Source organism: Protopterus annectens, chromosome 8.part0 (genome assembly GCF_019279795.1).
Source record: "Protopterus annectens isolate FY-2018-M chromosome 8.part0, PAN1.0, whole genome shotgun sequence".
NCBI lineage: Eukaryota > Metazoa > Chordata > Ceratodontiformes > Protopteridae > Protopterus > Protopterus annectens.
The window spans coordinates 835,542,578-835,555,134 of record NC_056741.1 but is presented as its reverse complement, the minus strand read 5'-3'; positions in this window follow the sequence as shown (position 1 = coordinate 835,555,134).

The window sequence follows — 12,557 nt, the reverse complement described above, 5'->3', positions numbered from 1 at the left end:
CCTGCAATAGTCCACCTGAATGTACCCTGCTGGACGTCTAAGAAAAATAGTCCTAAATTAAGAAGTAAGCTACCAGCTCCCAGAGAGACCTTACCTTGATAAAAGACAGTGAAAGTATGTGTTGTTATAGCTTCTAGAAAAGTTCTAATAATAATAATTTTTTATAGATACTGCTAGGTAAGGCAAGCTTCCCAGTCAGGTTAGCCAGCAGCCAACCCCCCCCCCCCATTTAGCTTTCTAAATGACCCTTACTTCCAGCTTATACACTCCTTATCTCTAACTAGTTTATCTCCCTCCTCTCCCTGTGCCTGAAATTCCCTTTAGTAGACCTATTTGCTGCAAAAAAGTGACAAGCCACTAAAGGGCGCCTTCATTCAAACTTCCTGTATGCTTAATTTCTTTAGATTCAGAGATACAGTTCAAATAACAAACCTTCCTATAAATACCATTGATTCTTCACCTATTCTTAACCATACCTCCCTAGCTCTGTTCTCAGTGTTCTTCTGACTTACCGTTTTACCTTCTCTCCTTTGTCCTAAGCTATCTTTCATCACATTCTAAACCTCTAACATCCCAAGTCTAGTCTTGCTAGCCTCTCAACTTTCTTCCACATTCTCTTACCTTCAGACTTACCTGCAGAATTTCACACTTCACTGATTGTCATCCTCGACAGTCTACTCTCTTGTCTCTGGTATCCTGCTGCCTTACCTCACTACACCTCTCCATACCTCTCTTATTACTCTGTCTTAACTACTGCATTCATCATAATCTAGTTTCTCCTAATCTTTGCTTATTCCTTTAAATGCACTCATTGTTCCCTATCTATTCTATTACCTCCAACTCTGTGCTCCTCCTTTTAACCTAACCCACTCCCACCTTCTATCTGACCTATAGCTGCTCATTTCGCGGCTTCTGCCCCACACCTGCTTTATGATTTACTCTCCTCCCCCTCTGCCCCAATGTCCTCTCTCACCTTATAAATATACCCCATTCTAGGGGATGCCATCTTTCTTCTCCTACCCTGACCTGGCTATTGTGCACCCTGCTCCGGCACTTGACCTACAGTAAGTGTACTCTTGCTTATATGCATTTGTGAAGACTGTTCGTTTGGGAAAGACTACTTGCTTTTATCCTTATTTTCATTGTTAGCTGTGTAAATATTTGTTTGCGGACTCCACTCTCACCACATACGCTTAAGACTATATAGCGTGGTGCATGTGGGACTGTAACAAGCGGTCCTTCTGCTGTTAAAGTACTTTAAATTGACATTGCCTTTTCTAATGTGCAGAGTTAATGTAACCACTGAATTACTGACTATTTTTTGTATAGAGCTGCAGAGTTAATGTAACCACTAAATTACTGATTATTCTCTGTATAGAGCTTATCTAACCAATGGGATAACGCTTAATTAAGCCCAGAAAGCGTTGTACAGATAAACATAGTGATTATATGTGCAGAGATATGCTAGAAAGTGTGGTGCAGATAAACATTAGTTAATTTATATCTGTAGAACTGATTTTACCACTGAAGTATCACCTAATTGCACCATTTACACTTAAAGCTACTCAGCATTGTGCACAAGGGACTACTATAAATGGCACTACTGCTGCGGAAGGGACATCAAATTGTTATAGTGCAGAGTTAAGTGAACCAATATATTAACACTTACCCTATGTGTAGAATCAATTTAAAGATTGCAGTAATGCTTAATTAAAACTATAAAGCCTTGTGTAGGCAAATGTAGTGAAATTCTAGGTGCTGAATTGATTGTATTAGTGTAGTAAAGCTTAATTCTCCGTACATGCCTATGCCTTCAAAGAGTTGTGCGCGGAGACTAGAACAAGCGGCTTTACTGCTGCAGAACTGATATTATATTGCCATATCAACGTGCAGAGTCAGTTTAACCACTGTACGCTTGCTTAAGTCACCGCATAAACTCAAGCCAACATAGCGTTGAGCACATGGGTCTGTAAGCAGCGATTCCACTGCCACAGATCTGAAATTAACCTTTGATACTGCCCTACGCTTAATGCACGTGTTTAATGTAACTACTAAAGTAATGCTTAGTACCTATATAACAACTTTACTATAGTGACTGTATGCCCCCATTTCTCATGTTAGTTAATACCAATAGCCAGTACAAGGTATATTTTTGAACTGCTTAATGGAATCTGGGTCAGTTCTTATGTCTAGGCTTAAACCTTGTTAGCGACTTGCTTGTAGATTATTGCAGTACTAACTGAGTACATCTGTTTGACTATTTGAACTATCCTTGGACTAAGTTACCTCAAAGTGTTGTGTTCTGACCCAGGAAAATTTGTTTGTTAATGCATTATTTAAAAAAAAAAAAAAAAAAGCAAATGTAGCTTTTTTATACCAGCTATTTGTCTGTGTTTTGAAGGGGCTTTAGTATTCATAGCAGTACCTGATAAATACTGTAATTATTGTATGTTTTTATAAAAAATAGAGTACTATGATTTTATGCTGAGGTTAAACATGCAACTGTGTCTGTGAAAACTCTTTGTTTGCTCTCTAGCTCACGTATTGTCTGCCTCACTATCCTTTTCTCTCTTTCTACATGTACCAGCCTTGTGTTCCTGCATGTCCCTGCAATAGACCACCTGAATGTACCCTGCTGGACATCTAAGAAAAATAGTCCTAAATTAAGAAGTAAGCTACCAGCTCCCAGAGAGACCTTACCTTGATAAAAGACAGTGAAAGTATGTGTTGTTATAGCTTCTAGAAAAGTTCTAATAATAATAATTTTTTTATAGATACTGCTAGGAAAGGCAAGCTTCCCAGTCAGGTTAGCCAGCAGCCTAACCCCCCCCCCATTTAGCTTTCTAAATGACCCTTACTTCCAGCTTATACACTTCTTATCTCTAACTAGTTTATCTCCCTCCTCTCCCTATGCCTGAAATTCCCTTTAGTAGATCTATTTGTTGCAAAAAAGTGACTGGCCACTAGGGGGTGCCTTCATTCAAGCTTCTTGTATGCTTAATTTCTTCACCTATTCTTAACCATACCTCCCTAGCTCTGTTCTCAGTGTTCTTCTGACTTACTGTTTTACGTTCTCTCCTTTGTCCTAAGCTATCTTTCATCACATTCTAAACCTCTAACATCCCAAGTCTAGTCTTGCTAGCCTCTCAACTTTCTTCCACATTCTCTTACCTTCAGACTTACCTGCAGAATTTCACACTTCACTTATTGTCATCCTCGACAGTCTACTCTCTTGTCCCTACACATTCCATTCGCCCTGCGGGCTCACTCCGTTCCCCTACCCTGCCCCAATTCCCACCCGCCCCTAGTACTCCTACATTTATTCCTCCAAAAGCCACACCTCCATTACATCTACTCCAATCAAGCAGGTCACACCATTACCATTCCCAACCCCCATTATCTTAACACACCCACTGTTACTTAACCACTCATCCCTCCTTGTTACATCACCCCACCTACTTACATATCTGGTAGCCTGCTTTCAAAACTCTACCTGCCATTCTTCTCCCAATTCTCAAACCAATACAATGTCTACATCAACCATCCCATATCATTTACAACTATTAATCCTGGTCTCACTCTTACCTCCTCTAACCACCGCCTATCTCTTAACCTCCTATGAACAACCTCTATACTCTACCCTTCCCTTCCCCTCCAAACACACTTCAACACCACCATTAGCTATCTCTCCAACCTTCCTAAACTTCATATCCAAACCCAGCTACCTAGTAACCCAATATCACCGACTAGCACACATTAAGTATACCAACCTAAATAATAGAAAACTATTTGACTATTATTGTAAGCCCCTCCACCCTAAACACATAACACTCCTCCACTCCTTGCTAGACGGAGGCATTCATCCTAACCCTGGCCCAAACCATACCCTTACCACTGCAAACAGCAAGCCAAATATAACTAGTACCCCAGGACCTACCAAACCCTTGAACTCACTCTCGATAGCCCATCACAATATACACAGCATTTGCAATAAAATTTCTCAACTTCACGCCCTCCTAGACGTCCACCTATTTGACATCCTATGTTTATCAGAAACTTGGCTAAAACCAACTGTTAAGGACAGTGAAGTCACCCCACCTGGTTACAATATCATTAGATTAGACCACACAACCAAAAAGGGAGGAGGGGTAGCAATTCTCTATAAAACAGAGCTACAAGTTATCACTGTAAATCTTAGTCCACCTTTAGACAATGATGCTGAAATACTTATCTCAAAATTTCAGGTCAACACTCATAAAGCCATATATATTATCTGTATATATCTTCCTCCTGGAAATAACATCAATACACTCGAGAATATCCTTAACTGGCTTTCTATTAATCTCCCACAAGAAACCATAGTCCTAGGAGACTTTAATATCGACTGGAAGTCCTGTAGTAATGCCCACCCCACCACCCATATTAACCTTTATGGCTTCTCACAAACCTTTAACTCCCCTTCCAGAACCAATAGACCCAACAACAAAGAAAGTACCTTGGACTGGATACTTAGTAACAGTCCTCATCATACTTACAAAGTAGGAACACTCCCAGATGATCTAAGTGACCATTCACTAACTTATATCATCAGACATAAAACCAACCTAACCTTCCATAACACTTTCAGAACAGTACGCACCAAAAAGCAATTTAACACAGAACTTTTCCAAACAGAACTCAATCAATGTAATTGGACACATCTAAAAACTCTGCCACTCAATGAAGCAGTAGAATACTTCAACTCCACATTCTTAGCCATCCTGGACCAATAAGCCCCAGTACGCTCTGTCAGAAATAAGGCTAAACCAGCCCCTTGGCTCTCCAACGATACTAGGCAAAAAATCCTTCTCAGAAACAAATCCTGAGCAAAATGGCGTACTACTAAGAATCCTATACATCAACAAACCTTTAGGTAACATAGAAATAATACAAAAAAATCCATCCTATTAGATAAAAAGAATTTTTACCTCCAATTACAGCAAACCTATCACAAGGAACCACAAAGGTTCTGAACTAGCATTAACAAGCTTCTTTACCCAGGTCAATGTATCACTCCCAACCCACTAGGCTCTAACCCTGAGAATCCCACACATACTGCTAATGCTTTTAATTCTTTCTTTACAAACACCATCCAAACTCTAGCTAGCCATCTATCTCCTGATACTTCTAAATGCCTACTTCTACTACAAACCCACCACCATCATTTCATTTACAACCAGTGGCTACTTCCTTTATTTGCTCCCTTCTCCAAAAATTAAGACCTACCACCCCCTCAGCTGACCAACTCCCAGCAGAATTCCTGCAAAAAGGAGCTAAAGCCATTGCCTGTCCCATCTCCATTCTCATCAATAGAACCATTAGTGAAGGAACTATTCCATCTATCTGGAAAATTTCTCATATCATCCCACTACATAAAGGGGGGAACTCCAATGACTTCTCTAACTTTCATCCTATAACTCTGCTATCTCCTCTTGCAAAAATAATGGAAAAGTGCATCCATAAGCAACTACTTAACCACCTTCTCCATAACAACTTACTTGCCAACTGTCAACATGGATTTAGACCTTTCCACAGTACCACCACTGCCCTGGTATCCTTCACAGACTGTATCAACAAAAATCGTAACAGAATTATTCTTTACTCTGCAGTCTTCATCTACATGTTTTTGGCTTTTGACATGGTCAATCACCAACTCCTTTTACACATACTGAAATCCCTTACACTTGATCCTCTAGCCATGAATTGGTTCAAATCTTACCTAGAAAACCGGCAACAGGCAGTACTCTGGCAAAATAAACTATCTAATCACCTTTCCATTTCCCTTGGCTTTCCACAGGGCTCCATATTAGGCCCACTTCTATTTTCCATTTATATTAATGACCTTCAATCAGCTATTCCAAACACTAACTGCATTCAATATGCAGATGACTCTACTATAATCTGTTCAGCCACTTCTCAAACTGAACTTCAGTCTCTTACACAAAAAGCTTTCAATACTGTAGAACAATGGTTTTCAAACCGCTGTCTCTTCCTAAACCCCAAAAAAACTAAACTGTTACTCTTCACACCAACCCAAAAGTCCACCCCTATACAATTCACACTCACATCCAATAATGGTACTCTTATTTCTCCTGACCTGACCACTAAACTCTTAGGAATAACAATAGACAACAATCTCATCTTTGATACTCATATTAACAGCACAATAAAAACAGTTAACAAAAAACTTGGATCCCTTTACAGAATCAAACCCTTTCTTTCACCAGCAGCTAGGACCGGCATAGTCAGAACTCACTTAATCTCCACTCTACTCTATGCTTCCCCTATATGCACTAATCTTTCTAAAACCATCCTCAACAAACTGGCAACATCCTATAATAATATTGCTAGATTTGCAACAGGCTCTCCTTTCAGAACTAATCACTGTCTTAACCTAAAACAACTTGACTAGATAGAATTTCTTAACCTGCTTCAATTTCACCAGCTTGCTGTAACCCACAAGGCCCTGTATCAACCCACCAACACTCCAATACTTTCTAGCCTCATTTCACCTTACAATAACCTTAAGAACCTACGCTCCTCAAACAAACTGCTGATCAATACTTCCAAATCCGACAACTCTGCAGGTGACTCCCTATTCTCCAACACAGTTGGAAAACTATGGAATCAACTATCCACTAATCTCACAACTCTGACTTCTCTATCACTCTTTAGAAGGAATCTAAAACTATTTCTCAATACACACTGGCTTTGCTCCTGTACTAACCCGGACTAACTTTTTTTCGTTTACACTAATCACCACTCTACATCTCTTTAATCTTACCCTTAAAGATGTTATTACAAATAAAAATGATGTATATATGTATATTGTACCCTCTCTTATACAGTTCCCATGTTATGCTCACTATGAGTATTGTATTTTGTACAAAAAAAAAAACACTAATGATTTTATGAAACAATAGCTGTTTTGTTTAGTTTGATCTGTTTTGACTTTTATATTAATTCTGTATGTTTCTTGGAGCTTTTCTCCCCTGGCCTCTACTGAAAATGGACATGTATCCAGCTAGACTAGCCCGGTCAACAAATGTAAAATAAAAATAAATAAATAAATAAATAAATTGTTGCGTCATCATCATCCTCAGCATCAAAACCCTTTTTCCCATTTTCTATATGGGGTCAGGGTGTTGCCATCTCTCTCGATTCAATTCCACCCTCCTGCCTTCTTTGACACTCAAGCCTGACTGTCTGAAGTCTTTTCTCACACAATCCATCCAACTCTTTGCTGGATGTCCTCATTCCCTCTTGCCTTCTTCCTGTCTGTCCGAAATCTTCCTCTTCACCAGATTGTCTTCTGCTTTTCTGCACATGAGCCCAAACATCCATAATCTGTTCTCATTGATCTTTTCTGCAATTGGACTGCAGGTGATTCATTCATGTTCACTGCAATTGTTTATATTACTTTAATTTCCTAAATGTACTGTCAGGTAGCTTTTTTATGTCAAATCTTTTCCGTGCTTTTTTGTCCTGCATGGTATGTTACATGCTTAGCTGCATTATCACTTAAACTTGTGCCTTTCTTTTTTTTCTTTTCTGTTAGGGAGCCTGCTCTGATACATACAGTTGGTTTCACTTTCAGTTGTTACAACTGAATCACGTAAGGGAACAGAGCCAATACCTCCCTGTACTGCTATGGGCTCTTTGGCTACATCGAGATATCACTAATATGAGACCGTCTCCCCTCCCTGGTTATTATATTACAGCTGCTTCACTTTGGCTGTAATTGTTGAACTGTTATCAACTTATATTTACAATTAATTAATACTGTCTTTGCCTATGAAAGGTCTTGGTTGTGCTATAATCCTTGCTTTCCTTGTACCAGTGTATGCCATATGCAATGGATCACTTCTGCACAGACTTTCATGTATGAAAGGTAAACTCTTCCATATATTTATTTGTTGCTTGCTAAGATTTTTTGCAAACACATACTACACTTACCTGGTTCTGCACAACAGTACAGGCCTCTGCTAGTTCTGGGCATATTCAGACTGGTTCCCACTAGTTCAATTCCTTTGACCTGCTTCATCCCTCTCATATCCCATCACTAGATTTATATTTAACATTCTCCTCTCCCTTTTACTTACATCAAAATCCAGAAGTAAAAGCATATCACAGTCCACAGCACAAACGTACAAATACTGCACCACAGAATGCAGAACAAGTGCCCCCAAATCATACTCTAATAACAAACCACAACTAATGTAGCACAGCTCAACTACCAATGTCTATATCACACATACACTACTCATATGCATCAATATGGCACTACTCAGACACATCATTCTGCAAACCATATTACTTCTATTTATTGTTATACACAACAAACACACATTACTTCAGTACTCCCTGTCCTCCATTTATATGCTCCATTCCTTTTGGAAAAAAAACTCACCAACTCCTCGAGCACACTATTTATGAACAATTTCCTAACCACTAGCACTATCCACCCATCCAGCACCAGACTTGATCACAAAAGCACAGACTCCCTATCTGTCTACTTCCATGCAAGCTACCTACTATACAAAAGTGCAATACAATAGAGAGTTGATTATCTGAACTAATTGGGACCTAGAGTAGTTCAGATAATCAAACTGTTCGGATAATCAAACATACATTGAACCAGATAAAAAAAACTTCTAAAATCTTGTTTTTTCTGCACAGAGGGAATACACTTTTCAACCATTCAGCAATTTCAGTGGACAATAAAGAATATTTTTCATGCACAAACTCAAAAAACACGGACAAGCAAATATGTATTGTCTTTCGGCTTTGTCCCGGTTAGGGGTTGCCACAGCGGAACTCCGATCCGCTAATGATTGGTAGAAGATTTTTACGTGCCGAGTTACCGGCTCTGATGCACAACCTTCAACAAAGGTACGCTCCTTCACGCATGTCTCCACACAGAAGACGCTTTAGCTGAGAATCAAACGGACAACCTTTACATATTCAGACTTTATGTTTTTTCCTGCCTGAACACTTTGGAAGGCTGTGTTCAGATAATTGACATTTCTGATAATCGACATTCAAATAACAGACTCACTACTGTAAAACTGTGCAAAAGATTTTGCAAACTCACACCCATCCTTGTCATTCTGCTCATCGGAATAAATACTAAAACCAACCCTGGGTCACCCCTACTCTTTTGTTTATTAATAAATGCACAAAATCTGCCTAACAAACTAGGCTAGGATGATGCTTTCCTTAGACTGTGCAACCCTGACATACTAGCTGTCACTGAGTCCTGAATCAAAAGAGACAACCTACATGTACAACCTACATGTACACCATTTTCCCCACACTATACTTACTTTCTAAACACTAGAGCAAGTCTAAGAAATGGTGGTGTAACCTTCCTATTCTATAAAACTCATCTAAGCATCCATCTAGTAGCCCAAGCTAACGTACTCTCAGGCACTGCTTCAGACTTGCAATTTCTACAAACTGCACAAAGAAATTGCATCTCCCAGTAGCCTACCACCATCCACTTTCCACTAATTCAAGAACCTACAAAGAAACTTAACTTAAATATCCTTCATTCCATTCAGCATAACATGAATGAAAATCTGCTTGACTTCAACCTTAAATCACTCCTGCTACAGCCCACATGACCAAAACTCATCACTAACAATCATTCCCCTCTAGATCCTTTTTAGATCTAATCATCACTGGCAAACCCACTCTCAAACATGTTCCCCCTCCTTCAGTTAGTGACCATTGCAAAATAAGCTTCAGAATACATACTCCCACAACAAAAGATCCCCCAGACTACTCATATTTAGGCCTAAGATAGACTCATACAATAAAAAAAAAACTTTCAAACACAGACTGTTCTTTTTGTAAACCTAAATAGCCCAAACTTTGCTACAGAAACTCTCACTAGAGTACATTCAGATCCTACCAGTACACATTCTTTCCTATAAATTCTCAATTCTATAAACTCAGTTCAAAATTATTCTATAAACTCAATTCAGAATGACTGTTTAACTCCTGAATTGAAATCATTTTTAAAAGTTACACATTACACATGACAGGCATGGAGAAACAACCTTTCTCCAAGGAAAAGGCAACAATATATCCAAATCAGAAATCTCACAAAGCAAGCAATACAAAGGCACAAAAGCAACATATGAAAACATTTAAAAAAAAACGTAGCTAAATCACCAAAACATTTGTGGAAAGAAGAAATAAATCAACTCAAAGGATGAGATATTCAAAAAATCCACCCAAAGCAGCACCTACGTTCTCACCCTCTGACTTCCTGTCTTAATTGTCCAACTTACCCTCCCTTTACACTCAAAGTTCCCATCTTGGTAGAACCACCTCATAGCATACCTTAATTTTACTTTAAACAAGTAAAAACAAGAGACTTATAACCTGTCCTGCAACAAATACAAAACTGACAGCCCCACAGGTGCAAAGAGCCTCTTTCCCTGGTTCATATAGCACAGCAGAGACTTCCTCATAGTCCCCCTGCAGCACATCTCCAGTTTCTGCCTGACACAAAACATTATGCTAAATATATTAGAAATAGTTATTATCGGTCCAATTCTAAAGCAATCTAACCCTACCAAAACTTCTCAATACAGGCCAGCTCTGTCCTTCCCATTCTAGGCAAACTGCTTAAAAAATGATTTATATTAAACTCACCCAAACATCCCTAACTACAGCCTTATCTCCAACAATGTGTATCCTGGTCCAGTTGTCTCACACTCACATCCCTATGTACCCTAACTATTGAAACACTAGCAGCTGTGGACAGAGGCCACCTCATTGGAACCATCTGTAATGGTCTTACAAAATCCTTCAACCTCTTTGACCATGACATCTTCCTCTGTCAACTACTACAAACTGGCATAAGTCTGGATTCCCTAATTTGGTTTTAAAACTTCCTCACCAATCATTACTTCTTTGTCAAAATTCATTTCCAGTCATACTTCAGAAAGGTACACTACCTCTATTTGTTGTTGTGTCTTTTGGCTTTTCCCGGTTAGGGGTTGCCACAACGGAACTCCGGTCCGCTAATGATTGGAAGTAGATTTTTACGTACCGAGTTGCCAGCTCTGACGCACAACCTTCAACGAAGGTACGCCCATTCACGCATGTCTCCACGCAGAAGATGCTTTAGCTGAGAATCAAACAGGACAGCGTCTCACTGTGAGGTGACAACGCTACCGCAGCACCACCACCGCAGTCACTACTATTCGTCATATTTATAAATAAACTTCTCATTTATCTACCTCATCTCCATTAACTTTTCTATGGAGATTAAAAGGTACTATTTAAACCAAACAACTCACTACCCAACCTCCAGACAAACTGGCATGTATTTTTCTTAGCTGTGATAAAAGCTTTCTCAGCTCTAAGTTTTTTGTCATCAAATAGAAACTTATAAAAAAAAAAACTTTGCGTATCTATGACCACAACAACATTCCCATATAAAAGACCAAGCACTTCCATGAAAAACACTACCTGTTTTAAATAAAGTAGCATTTGGGTTAACCCCTTATTTAGCTTCTCCCTCCACCCCAACTACTCAATGAAAAAGTTAACCTCTCCTATTATGGGCCAATTAAATTTCCCCCTTTCTTACTAAAAATTCCAAAAACAACCACAGGCAATGGCATTCTACTCTTCAGACATGAATATGGTCTCCCTCTGCATAGCCTCAGTTTTAAAACAAACTTGACACATTCAAACAATAATCAATAAAATTTGTAGATACCCAGACACATCAATCTGCAAATCATATTGCTTCTATTTACTGTTATACACAACACTGTAAAACATTGAAAAAATGCAAAATGACTCCCTATTCAAACCAACGCTTTACCTTCTCCTAGGATACCAAATAATCAAACTCTTGGTCAGCCAGACCTTCTCTCCCCTGGCAGCTAATCTAACTGAATAACCATTCTCTTACAGCCTCAGAAGCCATAACCACTCTGTCCCCACACAGCAATTCCCCAAAAGTAAACTCCATTGCAGAAATTACTGATTCTTTATACTAGGTCTTAAACTCTGCAAAGTATTCCCCCACAAATAAAAGGTACCTCATCTTACCCAAAGTTTGGGACTCAGCTAAAACCCACATTCTTTTATCTGCTAAATATCATTGCCTCTCATCCAAGCATATAACTTGAGCTACACTACAAGTAGTACTCATACTGTCCCCATGTTCTACTACACCAGTCTACATACGGCGTGTTCTACTACACCAGTCTACATACGGCGTGTTCTACTACACCAGTCTACATACGGCATGTTCTACTATACCAGTCTACATACAACATGTTCTGCTATACTGGTCTACATACATGTTCTACTATACCAGTCTACATAGGGCATGTTCTACAATACCAGTCTACATACAGCATGTTCTACTACACCAGTCTACATATGGCATGTTCTACTATGCCAGTCTACATACGGCATGTTTTACTATACCAATCTACATACGGCATGTTCTGCTATATCACTCTACATATGGCATGTTCTACTAT